Raw genomic sequence first — 13,950 nt, forward strand, 5'->3', positions numbered from 1 at the left:
CATTAAAATTCCAAGTGGACTCAATGTCCCAATGGGATGGTTCTCTCTTCCTTTAGAATCTGCTTCTACACCAACAATTTCAATGCCACATGAATTGTAAACTGCCACTGTTATTTCAAGACAAAAACAATTCACAGGACGACCAGCACAGAACTGCACACCACAGACTCCAAGGTGGTTCATTCCTTCTTGTGTATTATGAAACACCCTTTGGCAATTTGACAGAAAGTAGAATTAGTAGTGTTCTATTAGGAAGACAAAGTTCTGATTAACAGTCTCAAGTGGCACGGCTTTGGCCAATTTTCAGCCACAAAGAGAATAAAAAAAACACTATATCCAACACGTTTCTGTACAGACTTGAGTATCAGCTTCTTGCCCAGAAAGGCAGATCATTGTACTTAACTCACATCAAGGAAATGGAACAAAACACAAGGTCTTTTTCTTTTAAATTGCACAGCAATTCTGAAAAACATGTATTCACAAACCTTCTTTTTCTTTGTCTCAAGTTGACAAGGCTTGAAAGGTTACATTTCAGGAGGGCTTGGACCCAAAATGTCGGTAATATATCTTTACCTCCTATGGACGCTGCGAGACAAGCTGAGTTCCTCCAGCATTTGTGTTTTTATTCAAATCACAGCATCTGCCGACTTTAGTGTTTGCCTCCAAGGCATGAAAGTTTACCATGCATTAGCTGGGTTAAAGTTACAGACAACCATAGGCATACTGAACAATAAAGCAAGTTTTTAGGCAGTCATTCTCTCAACATTTTTATCAGCTTGAGTCCACTTGGGACTCTTTTCAAAAGTTTATGGGGCCCTTTCCCCATGAAGCAGTCAAATTTTGGTTTCTTCCATACTTCACTTCTCCCGACTACATAAAAAAAATCACGTTACACGAGGTGAAAAGAAAACAAGGTTTTTACTTAAATGTGCTGTGCCCCCCCTCTCCCCCTCCCTTGAGAATGGCTGGTTTAAGGAACTGAATGGCCTTTTCCTGCAATTGATTTGCATGTTTGCAAACAGTGAACTTTTAGGAATTTTAATATCAAACTTACCATTTATCCTAATCTCAAAATATTCAACTAAATGATAAAGAAACAACAAAATATCAATCGTCAATTTACATTAAGGCACATCCAATATGATGTTGGTGATGAGTAATCGCTCGGTTAGCCCTTTCTTTCATTGCACTTTGCAATAGAAAAATTGCATCAAATATTCATAGCTCTGAATTCTTACCTTAGATGTAATGCTTGTGTTCCAATTTTCCCCATCCATTTTATTCATTTCCTCCCCCACCTCCAGCCACCACTTCCCCCCCCTTTTTTTTTAGTGTAACTAATCCTGTTGATAAGTGATTTGCTTGTGATAAGTATCTGACGCGTGCATTTGATCAATGAAGGCTCCTCGATAACCCATCAAGGCATGATCCACCTCAATGTACTGTTCTAACTTTTAAAGTAGCATTCAAGGGTAATACAATGCTCATTTTCACAAATCTACTTTCTTCACCATTCATCTGAACTTTGATCAGTTGTCCAAAAACAGGACAGAGCGAGATAAGTTTTTAAAAAAAAATTAGACATTCAGCATGGAAGCAGGCCATTTTGGTCAACGAGTCTGTGCTGACCAATTTACACGCAATTAAACTACACCCCAGATATGTTTCAAACGGTGGGAGGAAACCGGAGCCCCTGTGGAAAACCCACGCAGACAAGGGGAGAATGTACAAACTCCTTACAGACAGTGTGGAATTCGAAACCTGATCTCGATCACTGTTGCTGTAAAGGCTTTGTGCTAACCACTACTCCAACTATGCCGCCCAACAGATTATTTAATTACACTGAAGATCTCACTTTGATCACCTATAAATGGGAACCCAGTGTCCTTGGTTCAAATCTTTTGGAGTTTGTACATTCTTCCCATTACCACGTAGGTTTTTTTTTCCCCGTGTGTTCCAAAGATTAAGGTTATTTGGGCTGGAAGGGCCTGTAACCATGCTGTATCTCCAAATTAAAATCAAATCTTCTGAACTCAACAAATACACAAAAGGTTCTTGCATTCTGTCAACTTCTTGAAGTCCTGATGAATCCTAGTCATGGATATCCATGTCAACAGTCTTTTAAAACACAACGTCAAGCTGCCTGATTCTATTCTTGGAATCCACTGAAGGCTACAATTACAAACGCTCAGAGTCACTGAAATGTAGCCATGTTGGCTACTTAATACCTGGCAACACAGGACCTAGAACAAGCATCAACTGCAAATATTCAGCAGGATTTGCTTGTGGCCTGATTGTTTCTAAAAATACCCTCAGCAACAAATTTTATAAGCTTCTCTGCTCACAAGCAAAAGAATATCACGGCCACGTCCGCTTGCCACAGAGAATGGCCAATGTTGCTTCATCTGGAAGCAACGGGGACACAGACAGTGCTGCCATGGTGATTTATAGTGCCCAAAGCACACAATCAGCAAGCAAAGCTTTGCAGTCACCACAGCCACAGCAGAAAAACAAATCTCCGCACGCTCCCACCATCAAAGTACAGCATTTCAATTAAAGTTGCTTGCACATCCAAACACAATAAACTCATCTTCTGGATTATTTACTTGGTTGTTAGCTCTCATCTGAAATCAAAGTCCAATCACAAATTGGGTTGGGTCACTTTCAATCACCCCAAATGGCTTCCAATAATTCAACCTTTACGAAGAACAAAATGAGGGGCAATAGCTTATTTCGTCCTACTGTGCCCAGAGAACCGGTCCTTTAAAAGCAACTCAGGCTCAAGTCTGCACCACACAGCATTGTTGAAAGCTCCGACCCATCCCAAAAATGTATCTTCCTTTCCTTCTCACATGTGATTGGGTCTAGTTCAGACAGGCAAATTGGTCAGCAGTGATGAATTGGGCCAAAGGACTCGTCTCCATGTACCATTGCTCTATAACTTTTATTCTCAGGTCTTGACCTTCCCATCGGTTATATGCAACCTGCAACTTGAAGTTTGAAAGAGCAGAAAATGCAGCGGTGCCAACAGGTCATGTGTATTAATTAGATCACACGTCTCAGACCTTATTCCTCCCGGTGTAGGTTTGTGCTGCATCTGAAACTTATTTCTACCCTTATCCTCAAGCCCAGCATGAATTCAATAAATCCCCAAACTATAAACCTAACGAGATTAATAATCATCATCTCTCACTGTTTTGGTATCTCAGCCCCTTCGACTAAAGAGCAGTAGAGTTTGATACTCCAAGGGTGTATCACATAAACTTATCAATGAGGGTGATTCTCAATCACTATCATGTCACCTCAGTGAAATCAGCGTGGCAATAAATGTTGACCTTCCAAGAAGTGTCGGCATCTCTTTTAGAATTCAATTTAATCCCCTTAAAAGCAACAAAAAAAAGAGTTAAAAAAAACTAACAATGTTTTCATTAAAACAAATTAGGAGCTAAAGGAATAAGATTGTCAGTTAAAAAAAATATTTTTAGCTTGGGCAATAGATGTTTTTTTTCCAAACATGGCAGAGGATGGTGAATGATGAATTTTGGGAACTATTTGGTAAATTGGGCTTATACGGGTTCAAAATCCAAAATACAGGCCTGGGAAGGGCCTGTTACCATGCTGCACCTCCAAATTAAAATTAAATCTTCTGAACTCAAGAAATACAAGTTAATTTTATGCTGTTCACAAGGCATCATCTTGCATTGACATCAGTTTTGTATAATCCATTATTTTAGGAATGCACTTTAGAAGATATTTTTTACAGTTGGCTCTTCTGACTGCCGTGGACATTCGTCCAACAGTTCCCATCATATTCCTCCTTCATAAGAAAAGACACCTACTGAGCAGATGCTGTACACAAATCATATCACTTTGATTGGTTAAATTTTAGATGGAACATTCAATCTTTATGCACATAAGAACCCATGGACTATTCCCATCCAAAGACCAGAGTTTTAAAGAGCTTTAGAACATTACAGGTACAGGGTAGAGACCTTTCATTTTGCTTTTTGTTACTCCCTTGTGATAGTATAGACCTATCACCAATGTATGTAGTTACAGTATCTAGAGTATGTAATGACTGTGCTTACAGCGATTGGCTGAGAGCTTAGCCATGCCTACTGTCTGGACCTTAAAGGGTTGTGTCCTTAGCCAGGTCGGATCATTCCGGACTGGTCGGCCACCTGTGAAGAGCTCCTGTCTTTTGCTAATAAAAGCCTTGGTTTGGATCAACAAGTCTTTGGTTCTTTCGACGAGCTCTACATCCCTACATTGATCAGAAACAAGTTTATGGAACATACAGGTTCATCCATTCTTATAACTGCCATTCTTTGAAAGATCTCAATACAATTGTCCTATTGCAGGACAAGAAAGAAAAAGTTTGTCTCCTTATTGTGATAACCATCAGTACACTGAAGATTCTTCAGTGATGAAATGCATCAAAGTAATTTTGAAAGTAAACAAAATCACTTACCTTTCAATGAGTCATTTATTATTTAGGACTCTGCAAAGCAACTCTTGGACTGCGATGTTTGCAGATTAGATGGTTTCCATCTTCAAACTGATTCCTGTCCAGCTGTGAAAGATCAAAGTTGAATAAAAAGGTTGTTAATAAAGCACAGAGGTGATGATACAAATATTTTGCATCAATTATGGCCTTGTTTCTCTTTCCTCCTGCCTTTTGCTGAGTGCCATTTATAATCACCAAAAACTCTCTGAAGCCTCATCCAAGTGGCTATATTTTCTTTATTCATGTCCTTTGTAGCATATTCCCCTGTATCCAACAGAATCACTGACACTGCCAAATATTCACACTCTAAACATGGAGAAAATATGCACAAAAATCGAATGAAGTCAAGGGACACTGAGACAGCAACAATTTTGTAGCAAGAGACATATTAATCATTTTTGCTCTTGCAAGCTCTACAAAAATTCTATAAAAATATGCATTAAAAATAACCCACATTCAACTTTCTCAGAATCATGTTGCTTCTTGGGACAGCAAAACGTGACAGATTTAAGACTATTTCAGAGTATTTAACTAGGATTTTATTAATGTTCGACTGAGGAAAAATTGTTGGGCTGAAACATTTCGTTTCCCTGCTCTGCTGTGTCATTGTGACACCTCAGGTTATTATAAAGCAAATATTTGTCGTTAAAGAACTAGCTGCAAAGGGTTTGATGCAAGAAAAACTCAAAATGACATTTGAAGCAAAAAAAATGTTCATGCCTCATTGAATGTCCTTAGGATTCAGATATCCTTTTTAAAAGGGTGGGGGTTTAAGGGTTATGTGGATAGGTGAGCTGGTGGAGCTGAATCCACGGCCGTGAACTTACTGAAAGCGGAGCAAGTTTGACGGGCCAATTTTAAAATAAACCTACAGTGTACAAGATAAAAATTATATTTAAACCCACCCCCCGCATCTTTTAGCTTGGAAAGGACCACTGACAATCACTCAACTGTCCAAACTGATCAGGATCATTTCATTTTCTTCTTAAAAAATATCCTAGCCCATTTATCAAAAACAAAATTACAAATTTAGCCATGAATCAATTTCTAAGACAATATAAATTGCCTCTGTGAAATTGCCTCTCCAAACTCTGCACTGACAACACAATAGTTCGAGGGGCTGTCAGAATATAAAAATTCATGCAAGATAAAAGCATTTGACAAATGGAATGATCTTTTTACACTTTGTATTTGGAAAAGATAGATCAGTTAAAAAAGAAATGGAGGTTTTGACAAAAGCCTGAGGGACAATTCCACACAGAGGGTAATGGTGTGTAGAATGGGCTGCCGGAGAAAATGGCAGAGGCTGGTACAATTGCAACATGTAAATAATAATTCAACAGGTGGATGGGAAAGACTTAGAGAGATATGGGCCAAACAAAGGCAATAGGCTAGTTCAGGTAGACAACTTGGTAGGCATGGAATTGTTGGGACAAAGGTTTCAAAAGACTTGATACCTTGGTTTCTACGCTGTAAAATTCTATAACACCAATAAATGGGAAACTGCCTTACAGAAAGCCTCAGGAACCAAAAAGTAGGGTTACTTAGGGAGAGGAATGGCATCCAACATTGAGCAATGGGCTCCCTCAACAATCAAATAGGCACTTAATACAAGGTCCATGGTTTCACAACTCCAGCTGTATTCCAGACCTACTCTTACAATTCTTTCCTATTGAATGCAATCTATGACAGCACCATTGGAGGGTCCCCAAAGCATTCATCGTCCTACCTTTTCAAGAATTCATGATCAATCCCCAAGCACAGTTTTGAAACCCCTGGAGAACAAAGCTATTTAAGAAGCTTTTAAAGTAAAATTTTAAAGTAAAATGGACTAGATATCAGAAAAGAATGTTTGAACCACAGACAGTAATCTACTTTCTCGTGAATGAGTATAGAATGATTAGGGGATGGAGTGGGGGAAAGGAATGTGTGTGCGATGATTGGAATTTAGAGCACAAACAACAACAATTCCAAGAATATATTCCACCACCGATGTCAGACACCAGTGAAAAGATATGCAAGTGGACATGGGAATGGGAGCCCAAAGAAAAACAGAAACTAATTGAAATGTAAACTGAAACTGCCATCAAGTTCTCAAGTTGGATGACGCAGAGGCAAAGTACAAGGAATCCAGGCTAAATAACAGAGAAAAAAAATACAGTTGAGATCCTGACCATAGTGGATCAGGAGGCCATCTGCCAGCCTTTTCATCAAGCTGATGGAAGTGCACAGAAATAATTCAAGGAGATACCATCAACTTCAGGACACACGTTTACCCTTTACTCCGTTTTATCCGAATGTTAACAGACTTTTGAATGAATCTCATGCTGGCAAAAGATAATGCCCATGCCCTGTCTCTTACAACTACACTTTATTCCATGCACTGTTTTTATACTTTCTCCTTTTCTGCACTATTTTACTGCTGTTACCCTACTCCTGACACTTGCAGGCTCTGGCCTGGTCAGTATTTGGAGGGGAGACTACCTAGGAACATCAGGTGCTGTAGGTTTCTGTGAGGGGCGGACAAAGTGGTGACTCTCTGCCTTATGGTAAACAAAAATAAAAGAATTTCATGAATTTTAAATTCTAAACATAGTATTACATGACAATAATGGAACCTTTACCCTTACTTGTCAATTCATACATTTGCCTGTATATTATTATTGCAGTTCCTGCTGGGTGACATGAATAGCACAAAAAACAAGTTTCTTACGTTGAAAATGAACAACTCAATTCAATGCTTCTGCTTCCATTACATGGATGAGGATGGCATCTTGATCACACCCGCTCATACCACATTGACATTTGTTCCCAGTTAATATCTTAGAGCAAAGTTCCAATACCATATAGATCTTTCTTGGGTGAGGTTTATCGATAAAAATAAACTTTTTTTGAACATCGCCTACATTTAATCAATAATTTAAGAGTGATTAAATGGGAGCCAGTCAGAAGAGAGCATTGCACCATAACCAATTACATCTCATGTTCCCTCCAGCCATCACCACCCCTATATTACAGATGAATAAGTATAGATTGTAGAGCATCATTTGATATCTTAAGAAAATATTATTCAGCATTTGAACTATCCAATTCTTTCAAACTTTTTTTTTAAATAAACAGTTTGCTATTCTTATTTGTTTCAAATCTCTGCCATTTTTGTTGAGGAAAGCAAACTCTTCATCAAGGGCTCAAGTCTGAAACGTTGGTTATGTACCTTTATCTTTGCTATATAAAGCACACAAAACTCAAAACGGTCAACCAGTTTACCTATCTTGGCTGCACCATTTCATCAGATGCAAGGATCGACAATGAGATAGACAACAGACTCGCCAAGGCAAATAGCGCCTTTGGAAGACTACACAAAAGAGTCTGGAAAAACAACCAACTGAAAAACCTCACAAAGATAAGCGTATACAGAGCCGTTGTCATACCCACACTCCTGTTCGGCTCCGAATCATGGGTCCTCTACCGGCACCACCTACGGCTCCTAGAACGCTTCCACCAGCGTTGTCTCCGCTCCATCCTCAACATCCATTGGAGCGCTCACACCCCTAACGTCGAGGTACTCGAGATGGCAGAGGTCGACAGCATCGAGTCCACGCTGCTGAAGATCCAGCTGCGCTGGATGGGTCACGTCTCCAGAATGGTGGACCATCGCCTTCCCAAGATCGTATTATATGGCGAGCTCTCCACTGGCCACCGTGACAGAGGTGCACCAAAGAAAAGGTACAAGGACTGCCTAAAGAAATCTCTTGGTGCCTGCCACATTGACCACCGCCAGTGGGCTGATAACACCTCAAACCGTGCATCTTGGCGCCTCACAGTTTGGCGGGCAGCAGCCTCCTTTGAAGAAGACCGCAGAGCCCACCTCACTGACAAAAGGCAAAGGAGGAAAAACCCAACACCCAACCCCAACCAACCAATTTTCCCTTGCAACCGCTGCAATCGTGTCTGCCTGTCCCGCATCGGACTGGTCAGCCACAAACGAGCCTGCAGCTGACGTGGACTTTTTTACCCCCTCCATAAATCTTCGTCCGCGAAGCCAAGCCAAAGAAAATAAAGGACACTGTATGACCTGTTGAGTTTCTCCATCTTTGTGTTTTTACATAAATCACGACGTCTGCAGACTTTTGTGCTTTACATTCTAAACACTTTTTTGGCTATGGCCCCCTTAGGACTCTGCTCAAATTTTATGGGCCCCCTTCCCTGTGAAGCAGTCGTTTAGTTGGTTTCTTCTGCAATGATGTCTTGATTACTTTAAAAAAATCTATGATTTCAGTCCGTGTGCCCCCCCCCCCTTAAATGTGCCATGGCTCCACCTTAAATATGCTGTGGCCCTCAGGGGGACTGTATGGCCCTGCTGAGAATGGCTAATTTAATCACTTCTTTAACAGTACTTCCACTGCCACCCAAACCCCAACTTCCCAACAGCTTTTAATTTGAAGATGGCAATTTCATGTACCTAAAATCTTCAAGAATCTGGCAGCTTGAAGAGAGTTCATCTAGTGAACAGGTTCAGCACAAATGTTATTCAAACCTAACCCAAGTACAAGTGGAGAAAGACCGATCATTCTGATTGGGCAACGGAAATTGGTTGGAAACTACTGAGGTAGGGTTTCATGTTATGAGCACTATGGGCAAGTAATTCTATTGCACCACTGAACAACTGACCAAGCACTCTACACTCTAGGATTGAAAGTGTCCCACATATGGAGGACAAAGTTGCTTTATGACAACCCACCAACAGTCACTCTCAAAAATAACTTTATCTATGGTCCTCTGCAATGGTCTTAAATTGTGCAGAGAATGATATGATCACATATGCACTGAACCATTCCTAGCATGGAAATTGCATTGGAGCACAAGGGTGACTTGTGTACGCTAGTGTCTGGTTACATTTTTAGAACAATATTAAATAACCTTGTAAATGGTCATTATAAAGCCTTCATTTCATGAAAGTAAAACAGTCCAGTGGCGGAACTATATAGATGTGACTGTGCTGGAGAGAGGTACCAAGAAGGTTTATCAGGATGTTGATGGGATGGAGTAGGAAGAGAAACTAGATAGGCTGGAAAGAAGAAGAGGAAGGGGACCCAACAGAGGCATTGACAAGACAGACAGATATAAATTCTTTTCTCTCAGAACAAGAAAGAGCAGCACGGTTAGCACAATGCTGTTACAGTGCCACCGACCAGAGTTTGATTCAAACATTTGAAAGAAATTTGTACGTTCTCTCCCGTGTCTGCCTGGGTTTCCTCTGGGTGCTTCGGTTTCCTCCCACTCTCCAAAAAATGTACGGGAGTTGTAGATTAACTGGGATTATTTGGGTAGCGTTAGCGTGCTCAATGTCCAAATTTTAAAATTTAAATTTAAAAAAAAAATCTGAATTTTAAAAATCTAAAAGCAGAGAGCATACATTTAAAGCAAGGGATCGGGCAATCAAAGGAAGAAACTTTTTTCAGCCAAAAGGTTACTGAAATCTAGACCAGCACTTGAATCGAACACTCAGAAGTCTGCAGACTAAGTTCTGATGAATGAAATCAATACAGAAAGGGTCAGCATGGACTGAATGGCCTGCTGCTCATGTTGTGTGATTTCTTGGAAGAAATTATAACCTAACTGGCCTGGAGTTTATTTGCTTTACATTTCAGCCCCTCCTTTTCAAATGAAAAGATTTACGGTTTACTGGTTATCTTCTAATCGATGGAATCTTCTCCACATCTGGAAAATTTTGAAAGATTAAAACCAATGCAACATCCATCTCACTGGCTACTTCTTTAAAGTCCCTAGGATGAAGTAAATGAGGACCAGAGATGTCTCACTCAGTCCTCCACCTGTACAATTCACTCAGCACTGTTTCCCTGGTAATTGTAATCCCCTCTATCCCGAGTTGCTCACTCCCATCTAGATTTAAGATTCTTTTATTGTCATGTAATAAAGCAGAAAATGTAATATTACACAAAATTTCCTTTAGTCTACTGTAAGGCAGACAAAGATTCGCCATCAGCTCAAATTTCCAATTTACAGCAATATGTGTGATGTCACTTGTGTGCTCAAAAGCAGCCGTTCTCAACCTACAGCCCCTCCCCCCCCGGACTCCGGGAGCCATAGCACATTGAAATGTAAGGCTGGTTTTCTTTTCTCCTCAAGAAACATTTTTTTTTAAATATATGGTCAGTAGGAGAGAAGTACAGAAGAAACTAGAACTTGACTGCTTCACAAACTTTGCCCATAAACTTTGAGCAGTCTTAATGGGGGCCATAGCAGAAAAAAAGGTAGAGAATGGCTGTTCTACATTAAATGTTATCACTGAATATCTGTTCAATTCATCTCAAATCTCCTCATGTTCCTTCATTAATTCTCCAGGTTTAATTTTTATTGGAGGAATGCTAACTTTGTTATTTTTTTAAATAAAGAATCTCTTGAATTTTCACTTCCAAGTTTCTCACTTGTATTGTTTAATCCATGAACACTTCCTTTCATTAATCTTTGAGGTGTTCCTTGCTGCTTTTCCATACTCTGTTCATCCGATGATCTACTACACTTCATTGCACACTCCATTCACTCCTGAAGGTTTGCTTCCATCTTTACCTTTGTTGTGTGTATGGAAAACGTGGCCTCCCTGCCTGACTGGAATATTGTGGATTGTGGGTCACATGCCCTCCCTGTCTGAAACATATTCAGAAGTCACCTGTCAAGGTTGGACTCCAGCCACCCATAGTGAACACCTTGCTTTTGGCCAATTCATATCACCTAGATCACTGGCAAGAAGCACAGATTAGCACTGTGTACAACTCCAATGCACTGCACATTCTTTCTCTCTGTCTCGGGGTCCAAGCTCCAGACACCGCTCCATGCCAGGTCACTACTGTGGACATCGCTGGAAGTGTCATGGGTAAGGTGTGCACTACACTGAAGCTAAGCTAATAATATTGCGATAGATCAATACTTGCATAGAATCGCACCCCGTTTATCATGAAACTGGGAGCCTGTGTAAGAATCCGTTTATAGTGTGTGAGCAGGGTCGAACATAGATTTACCATTGTCAGAGTCCAACTGATGTCAGAGGTCAACGTCTATATCATCACTCAAGTCAAACAGCATGTGGAGTGTGTGAGCGAGGTCAAATATAGGTTTACCATTGTTGGAGTCTAACTGATGTCTGAGATGACTTTCTGTATTGTCACTTACAAGAATTAGTAATTGTGTACATTCTCCCGCGTGTTTCCCATATGTTAATAAAAGTTACGTGTAATTGTAACGTGTGTGTCCAGACTCATCTCTCTGTGAACCCACTGAACCTGATACTCTTCCCAACACAATGACCTTTTGAAATTTTCTTGGTTCAAATATCAATTTGAACCTCTAAAAAGGTTCAAAGTTCAAGTTTCCTTTTATTATCACATAATAATACATTATAAATGTTACATACATGATGTACTTCAACTTTTTGTTTGCCATGAGGTAAATAGTATGAGCATTACCCAGATCCCTGAACAATAGGAGAAAGTGAATCAAAAGAGAGGCCCTTAAATTTCACCTTAAAGATCTGACATTGTATCTCAATTGACTGATCTTGTCAGCTGTGCCTTTTATTTACTCTTCTCAATGGTTTTTATTTAAGTTTAAAATACTCATTGTGGACCAATTCTTCTTTCCCTCAAGCCAAATATAAAATTCAATCATGTTGTGAACATATGTCAGTGAGTTTGAGATTTCACTACAAGTGTAAATGAATAAAGAATTTGCAAGCAGACCACCTATCTGCCGCTGCTGAACTCTGCACACAACTTAGCCGCCTTTAAACTGGAGATGTTGTGCTACTAAATTTGGCACAAAAATCCTTTATCTGTACAGAAACAAGGTGAAGAAAAAAAATTACATTTTAGATGCAAATTACTCATGCAGTTCAATAATATTTCATTTATATAATTTCATTGCATTTTGAATTATTCAAAATGTCAGATGAATGGGAACTGGGTGTGTGAACTTACCGTCAGGCAAAAGGTTTTCTCAACTAACGTGCGATATCTGACTGGTCCTGTAAAGCAACTATGTCACAGAAGGCCCTGGTTCAATGCCAAGCTTCTCTGCTCAGATCTAACATGTCCCTGGGAAACAATGTTCTTTTTCAATCCTAGAATAGGTGTTCTTCAATTTATGTTGGGGTTACATTCCAACACCCATTGTAAGTTAAAAAAAATCATAAGTTGAAAAAGAATACAGGTATGCCTTGTATAATACTGGCAGCACTGTATCAGTCCCTACACTGATCCCACTGCCCAGATCTCTCCCCACAGCCCTTTATCAGTCCCTACACTGATCCCACTGCCCAGCTCTTCCCCAACAGTGCTGTATGTGTCCCTGAAAGCTTTCCGACTGAACTAAAAGTGATTAACCAAAGAATCTACAAATAATTCACCTTGGAGGAATTATCAGCGTTTATTGGTAAAATCGACTATGTTTGCAATTACCTTACTTTAACACGTTACATAATAGTAAATAATGAGCCACATTATTGTACCACTGTAACTTCAAAAAGTTGTAAGTTGTAAGTAGGGTAGCATTTGAACAGTAAATGGGGGGGGGGGGGGGGGGAAGAGATGGTGATAGAGCAAGCGGCTGGCCCCACCCAGAAATATCCTACTGCCTCCTGGGACAACTGGGCAAGTGGAACCCATCTCCTAGTTGCCACATCATCAAAGGGAGACGCAGATCCAAATCATGGCCATACTAATGTCAAGGGGGTAGAACTAATACTGGCTCTGCCCCCGATCTCTCCCTGTCAATACCTGGCACATTTTATATGGGAGAAACATGACTCCAGACATGTATCAGTGTTTGATCAGTCATTCATTGGTCTGAATGTGCTATGAAGATTAACAGATGACAGCATCTTTGTTTATTTCAATTTAAATTCCCTACAGAAGAAACAGGATCTTGTAAAATCATATTCGAGTTTTTAACTTCCTGGTAAAAATAAACGAAATACTTCCAGGATGTTATTTTTGGCATAAAAAATGAAAGTGCACTAAAAATAAATCAGATAATCAAAGACAGTATGGAGGCATATTATCAAAGCAATTGTTTTTCAGATGAAATTATCTGAGATTTAAACTGATGCACATAAAGATGCAGTTTGGGTATTCATGAATGTCTATTGGAATTAGGCAAACATAATAGCTATAAACCACCGAATGTACTTTTGCCCTCTTTACAAACACTATCCAAGTAGATTTTTTAAAAAATTTAGACATACAGCATGGTAACAGGCCATTTCCCACAGGTCTGTGCTGCCCAATTTACACCTGATTTACCTGCAATCCCGCTATATTTCGAATAGTGGGAGGAAACCAGAGCCTCCAGGGAAAACCCACACAGAGAAGGGGAGATCGTACAAACTCCTTACAGACAGCGCAGGATTCGAACCCCTGGCACTGTAA

The 13,950-nt window shown here is 39.9% G+C and overlaps 1 protein-coding gene across 2 annotated transcripts in view; it reads right to left on the reverse strand.

The window, feature by feature from the left end:
* LOC138741370 (cAMP-dependent protein kinase inhibitor beta-like) overlaps positions 1 to 13,950 on the reverse strand; it is a 109,149-nt gene that overhangs the window by 68,684 nt on the left and 26,515 nt on the right. For both annotated transcript variants that reach the window (XM_069895329.1, XM_069895330.1), the window contains exon 2: positions 4,472 to 4,573. The gene's annotated coding sequence lies outside the window, so the exon portion shown is untranslated. The remainder of the gene's footprint in view (positions 1 to 4,471; positions 4,574 to 13,950) is intronic.

The sequence above is a fragment of the Narcine bancroftii genome, chromosome 8 (genome assembly GCF_036971445.1).
Source record: "Narcine bancroftii isolate sNarBan1 chromosome 8, sNarBan1.hap1, whole genome shotgun sequence".
NCBI lineage: Eukaryota > Metazoa > Chordata > Chondrichthyes > Torpediniformes > Narcinidae > Narcine > Narcine bancroftii.